This window comes from Coptis chinensis, chromosome 3 (assembly GCF_015680905.1).
Source record: "Coptis chinensis isolate HL-2020 chromosome 3, ASM1568090v1, whole genome shotgun sequence".
NCBI classification, from domain to species: domain Eukaryota; kingdom Viridiplantae; phylum Streptophyta; class Magnoliopsida; order Ranunculales; family Ranunculaceae; genus Coptis; species Coptis chinensis.
Window position 1 is genome coordinate 119,316,087 of NC_141458.1, and position 6,547 is coordinate 119,322,633.

General features: G+C 35.1%; 1 long non-coding RNA gene across 1 annotated transcript; it reads left to right on the plus strand.

Moving 5' to 3' along the window:
• The first annotated feature begins 4,979 nt into the window (after positions 1-4,979).
• LOC147513684 (uncharacterized) lies at positions 4,980-5,704 on the plus strand. The gene is made up of 4 exons (XR_015217405.1): positions 4,980-5,030; positions 5,154-5,204; positions 5,272-5,370; positions 5,643-5,704. It is a non-coding gene; the product is annotated as an uncharacterized LOC147513684 (long non-coding RNA).
• Positions 5,705-6,547: the final 843 nt, after the last annotated feature.

Consider the following 6,547-nt stretch of genomic DNA (forward strand, 5'->3'; position numbering starts at 1 on the left):
GGTTTTGTCTAAAAAGCCCATATGTAGTTTACTTATGGGCCCAAAATTGTCTCAATTACTATCAATTTTTAAGAATCTCAATCAGTAGAGTATACCATAATTAATATGGACATTTAAATTGGACCAACCTTTTTTCTACTATGAAATACCCTTCATAAAATATTAAAATCAATTATTCAATGCCTTTAAGAAGGACTACTTAGTCATTTCAAAATTTACTACCATCTATACCCTTAAGATTATATAGTGACTTAAGGACGTATGTGTAAATTCAAAGGAAATCAACTATACCCTATTCAATTGTTCGCGACTTACCCAAAGCATTGATTGTCCAAATAAATACCTTTTGTGAAATTAAAATCGAGAAACCAACCGTCTCTCTTCCACTTTACGACTTCCCCTCATTTGCAAATAGAAAATGAAAAAATCTTAGCCATCGTTCTCTCTCTTCCAATTGAGTTCTCCCACAATTATCGAACATCTCAACCAAGCCTTCAGTCAAGACAATTCAGGTAGGCTTTTTTGTTTCCAAACACAGGTAGGAGTCATGTTCTCAAAAGCATTGTTGTCAAATTTGAAAATTCGAAAGTATAGAGGTCAACAGTTGGGATGGAGTTGGAAACTTATACGCGTACTTTGAACACGGGGTTTGAATAAATTGGATGTAAGGCTATTATAGTATTGTTGAGCTCATGTTCTCAAAAGCATTATTGTCAAATTTGAAAATTCGAAAGTATAGAGGTCAACAGTTGGGATGGAGTTGGAAACTTATACGCGTACTTTGAACACGGGTTCAGCAAAGTACTTGGCTACTAGCACTTATTCAAATTAACTCTAGGATGAAATTCTACATGTTAAAACTGAAAGTCGTGCAAAGTAAATTACTTTGCTTTGGATATGGTAATCAAATTCTACATAGCTTCAGGATTTTGAGGCACTCAAAGGGTAGAGCTGGATTTACCAACATTATTTTCTATTGTAAATTTCAAAATTGTAGAGGTCAAAAGTTGAAAATGAGTTATTCTCCTTCCGCTCTTTCAAACTAGAGACATTGAGTGCATTCTTTGATGGGATTCTCTTGCACACAGGAAACAGAAACCACTGATTTCGAGTAATACAGGTGAGTTAGAAGATTGTGTTATCATAGATAATCGGATGTTCAAAAGCATAGAGTTTATGATGTTTGAGACTGATCATATGGCTTCCTTAAGATTTAGTCACTGTTCCACGAAGCACGATTTCTGTTAAATGTTTGATTCCAAATCCTGTTGTACGTTTATCGTAGGAGGTTGAAATGGATTATATTGGCAGTTGTGTTTTTTAATGGACAATTATTAGGTAAGCAAGGTCTGTTTTACCTTCTATGGAAACTAATTACACAAACAAACAGATCATTATTACAACTTATCTTCTTAATTTTTCATTGTTTTCGGTCTTCTTGGCAGGAACTGTGTATGGGAGTTTAGCAAAATCACATACTGACATTCATTAGTAGTGTGAAGCTGATAGCTGACATTAACAAGATTTCCTCACTCAGTATAGTTGTTGGCCTCCCGGTTTGTTCTTGCTCTTTGACTGAATTTTCCTTATACTTTGTGAAGCGCATTTGTTGTAGGGAATATTATCATTGTTGTTGTTGTTGTTGTTTCCGTTGTTTTTTTTTTAAATAAATAGAATAGTGGTCCACATTTTGAGACATGGAATGTTGGGGTTCTCAATATTTCGTTTCAATTTGTCGTTTATTTGAATCACTCAGAGTGTAGAACCTTAGTGTGGGTGGTTGGGTTACACGTGGTAACGCAAGTTGGTCTTTTAAGGCCCAAAAAGGCAGCAAATACTTATACTGACATAAGAAAGTCTGAGAGCAGCGTTACTGATTTTTTAAAATTAGCCTTTGTGCTAATATAATAATCGTTTTTTGAACAGTGGTCAAAGCAGTTTTAGACCAAAGTACGCCACTTAGTAAATGGCAAGATTTTTTTAAAAACATTAGCTTTAATGTTAGAGTTAAGATTTTTGTGCGTGATTGTTATGTGGGATGCTCCATTTATGTGTCTGAATTATACCAATTGTTTTACGTGTCTAAAGGTGTTTTACGGAAAATTGACTTGGTGTGTGTCTGAAATGTCACTAGCATTCCCCTACCGCCCTACTTGAAGTGTTCTTTACTTCTTTCTGATTGAATTTTTTCCTTCTTACATAATACACTTTTATCTGGTTTTTGTATGTGGGTGGTCACTTTTTCATTAATTTCCTCTGCATCGTTTTTTTCAAAATGTCTATCATCCTATTCCAGAATGCATTGCTCCAACACATATTTATCCATATCCAAAATGCAAATTATAAAAGAAAAAACCACTTCAGTTTAGTAGGGGTTTTACTTTTCAAGGTTGAGCCCTATCATCAGTCTACCAAACCTTTTATGGACTCTATATAGATCAAAAAGGCACTATGGAGCCCAGAAGATTTAAGGCACTGGTCTACTTGGTTGATGTACAATACATATCCCATGCACAAGTACATACCAAATAAAGTCAAAATACATACCCCTTTTAGCAGTATAAGCATGGAGAATACTGCTACTTTCTTTACAAGATTTATTGATCATATATTCGTATTGATCATTTGGATTCACCTGATCTCTGCATGTATAGCTCTCTGCGAGCAATTGAAGCGTTGCACCTTTTGCATTCTGCATTCGTTTCAATGCCATGCTCCCACTAGCATCAGCCACAAATATCACCCGCCACGAACTGCATATTTAGAGAACAAAATAATCTGCACTTACTGATGCTAATAATATATTGGGTTGTAGATAGTGGTTCATACTGGATTGAAGAGCTCAGATCTGATTTCAGCACTGGTAAAAAAAATGTACTAATGGAAAAAGAATAATCTTTCCACCACTAATAACATTTAACTATTGTTGTTTGGACATGCATTCTTCACTTCCCTCGCCTATGGCTACTATGTGGGCACAAAGGCATCCTTAGTTGCATTACTACTTGAACTAATGATTCAATATACGAATGTGTTAAAAATGTTCGGCAACGTATTGTTCAAGCACTAAATCTTTTTTTTTTCTTCAAGTGATCTAGATATATTTGAGCTACCGCAGCATTTCGCACGTATAAATTGGTGATACTTTAGTATTATACACTAAACTGTTGAATTCCCATTTTTCTCTTTTTTTTAAACATGTCTTCTTTTTGTGATTAGTTTTAATGTTAGTATTCATAGGTCAGTATGCCTTGCTCATTTAGTATGCATATATGTTATGAAGATAGAACGAGTCACTCCCATTTTTCATGGACATTCAAAGAGAAGTTGAAGATATCTCCATCGTTCCCTTGAAAGTCTCTCCTTCGACATATATTTGTGTGTTTGTGTGTATGTGGTGGCACAAGTTTAGGGTGTTTGAGTGTGGTCTTGATAGTAAATGAGTATGGAGATATTCTTTAACAAAAACAAAATACTTCACACAGTCCCCTTCCATTTTGTTCATTCTTCTCTTGAGTCGTCGAGCTGAGCTTGGACGCGTAACCAAAGGTATTTCTCATGCTTTCGCTTTTCTTTTGTTTGTTATTTTAACTTCATATGTAGCATCTCTATAGCATTTTCAAGGAATAAAAACTCTTCAATCACTCTTGACATCGTCGTGTTTAGTTGTCACTTTACACTACAAATGAGCAGCTAGCACCATAGGAGATCCCACAGCACATAGTATATACCATATGCAGAATGCACCATTGGAGATTCTCATCAAGTTTCTTTTTTATTGTATAGAATTCAATATACTCTTAGAATTATAGTATTTTTTTTTTTTAGTTGAGAAAGTTTAGTAAATTAGTATATGGTATCTTTCTGGTAAGCTTTTCTATATATATGAGTTATTTAATGCATATGACTATATGAGTTCTTCCTATATATATATAAGAAGTAGTTTTGTTTTATTGATAGACGACAGGAAGCTGGTAATATTTAAGATTGCCTTTGTTTTCTACTGGAGTTATTAATTCGTTCCTTTCATCATCAATGAATGCAGCTTGTGATGTTGGACATTTTCATCATTAGGGACACTAGCAAGAAAAGTGCAACTTAGACCAGATCATTTTATCATTATATTCCTAAGTATTCCACCTCCTAGAATTCATGGCTAGAAACTATATGAGTACAGAACAGGGAGGAAAATCATGAAATAGAATTATTAAGAAACCAAAGTTATGGTGATGATGCAAAGCATTTACTATACCGTTTTAAGCTGGTTAACAGACACCAACCAAATTAACAGAGAGGTTCTGAGTAAACCATTCTTTCTCTCCTTGAAGTTTGATTAGGCCCACTACAAATAGAGGTAGGTCCTGGACAATTGTTTACTTGAAAGAAGATATGTTTGCACACAAAAAATGCTTTTGATTGGGTTGTAATTGGATTGGTTTTGGATGCTATCTTTGAGTTCTTACAAACACTTTAGTACTTTAGTACCTTTGTAAGACCTAGAGCCACACTTGCCTAATATTTATCCAGTCCGTTGACTGCCATATTATATATGCTGCAATTATTGCAGAATCATTATAAGCAGTACTTGGGGCAGCCTTTCCTGTTAGATTCTTATCAAACCTTAGAGTGAACTGAATGCTGCAGGGCTCATAACTCTAGAAACTTTTGAAAAATTATGAACCACTTCACTGGTTATGACAAAATTCTCTAATTAATGGATTTTACTTTTATCATAGGTTATACTAGCTACTAACATAGTAGAATCTTCAGTCACAATACCTGGAATAGCATTAGGGGTTGTACATGTACAATCCTAGCCTGTCTGCTTTCTTTATAGGATTGTGTACAAGCCTAGCCTGTCTGCTTTCTTTATAGGATTGTGTACAAGCCTAGCCTGTCTGCTTTCTTTATAGGATTGTGTTTCCCTTTACCTGAACTTCTGCAAGTAAGCTGAATATACATCTTTATGGAGTTCAAATTATACACCAAGTAAATTCTATCAACACTATAATAGGGATGGAATTGCAGAGGTATCATTGTAATTGATCAAATCTAAACCCTGCCTGGGGGAATGGTCTAATTGGTAGAGCAGGAAATTGTTGTTTGTGACTTGACTTGGAATTTTAACTCAAGCTATATTTTGCATTTTGCAGGTATTGCTGGCATTGGAAAGGATCGAACAAGATGAGGAGCTCACATATGAGGTTGTTTGTCTTTGTGCTTTTCTCCTCTTCTTGAGATCTTTCTCTGAGCTTCTTTTACCTAATGCAGCAATTATTGGTTTTGGAGACAAATTTGTTCTTGAGTGGTCTTGGTTTTCGTGATCAGCATCGGGATATGAGACTTGACATTGACAACATGTCGTATGAGGTTTGTTATTTTTCTTAATAGCTGTGGATTTTTGCGGATCATATTCCCTTACTTTTTTCTTTTTTCTTTCCATTTCATTTTTCATTAGTTCTCTTTTTCTAATAATATTTCGTGGAGCTTTCTACGAAGGAATTTTTTAATTGTAGTGTCAAATCCTGCTTCCTTAAATGAGGCATTATGCGTCCTGTTTATGATCTAAATTCTATGTATAAAATATTTAATCTAAGATTTCAGAGTAGTGATTTTCTTATATATGCTTATTGCTATAACAGGAATTGTTAGCACTAGGTGAGAAGATGGGTACTTGTCGGCCAGGGCTTACGGAAGAAAAATTCTCAAACCGCCTCAAAAGGAGCTTCTATATGCATGTGCCTCCAAACTTCGGATCGGGACAGAGGTGATGATGCCAAATGTAGTGTTTGTCGTGCACGATACTTCTTAACCGTAACCCGAATAACAAGTTCAAACCTCAATCATCATAAAGTGGATTTTGGTAGTGTTTGTATGGGATTTTGGGAGTTCTTTTGAGGTGCTTATTAGTGTAGGTAGTAACTTAATTCCAATAGTATACCAAGATTGCGATGATCGAATCAGAACTGCTTGATTCCATCTGTAATGGAATCAAGATTGTCTTTGAAACTTCAATCCTTGAAATTTATTAATGTTGGTTGTTGCACGAAGAGTATGTTGAGGGAGATGAGATGGGCAACTTGGCGGTCGCGATCATCATTATCATTTGGTCTCAGTATCAATCGCTTAGGCTTGCGGTGAAGAACTGGTGCTCAATCTGCAAGGCTCAAAGCCGCAGATTTATAGATGCATATTGGACCAAAGATTGCCACATCTTCAAGATCTTGTGTAGTATGAGGTCTCCCATCTCTTTCTTTTTGTACATATTTTTCTATTTTATTTTTGTGAAATAAGCAAAACAGCTTGGAAAACCGTTTATGTATATATGGTGATTCTGGCTTAGCAATGGAAAATTTCCATTTTATCATTAACAAAATCAATGAAAATTTTCATAAACTATTGTCTTCCGCATATTTGTTGCTCAATAGAATTTATAGTTTCTCAAACTAAATATAACTCTTCCCAAAACAGAGCCATTAAGAAGTTAACTTTGTTGTGAATATGCCCATAAAATTGCCTGCTTAATCGAGAAGACCTCTTTCAGTTC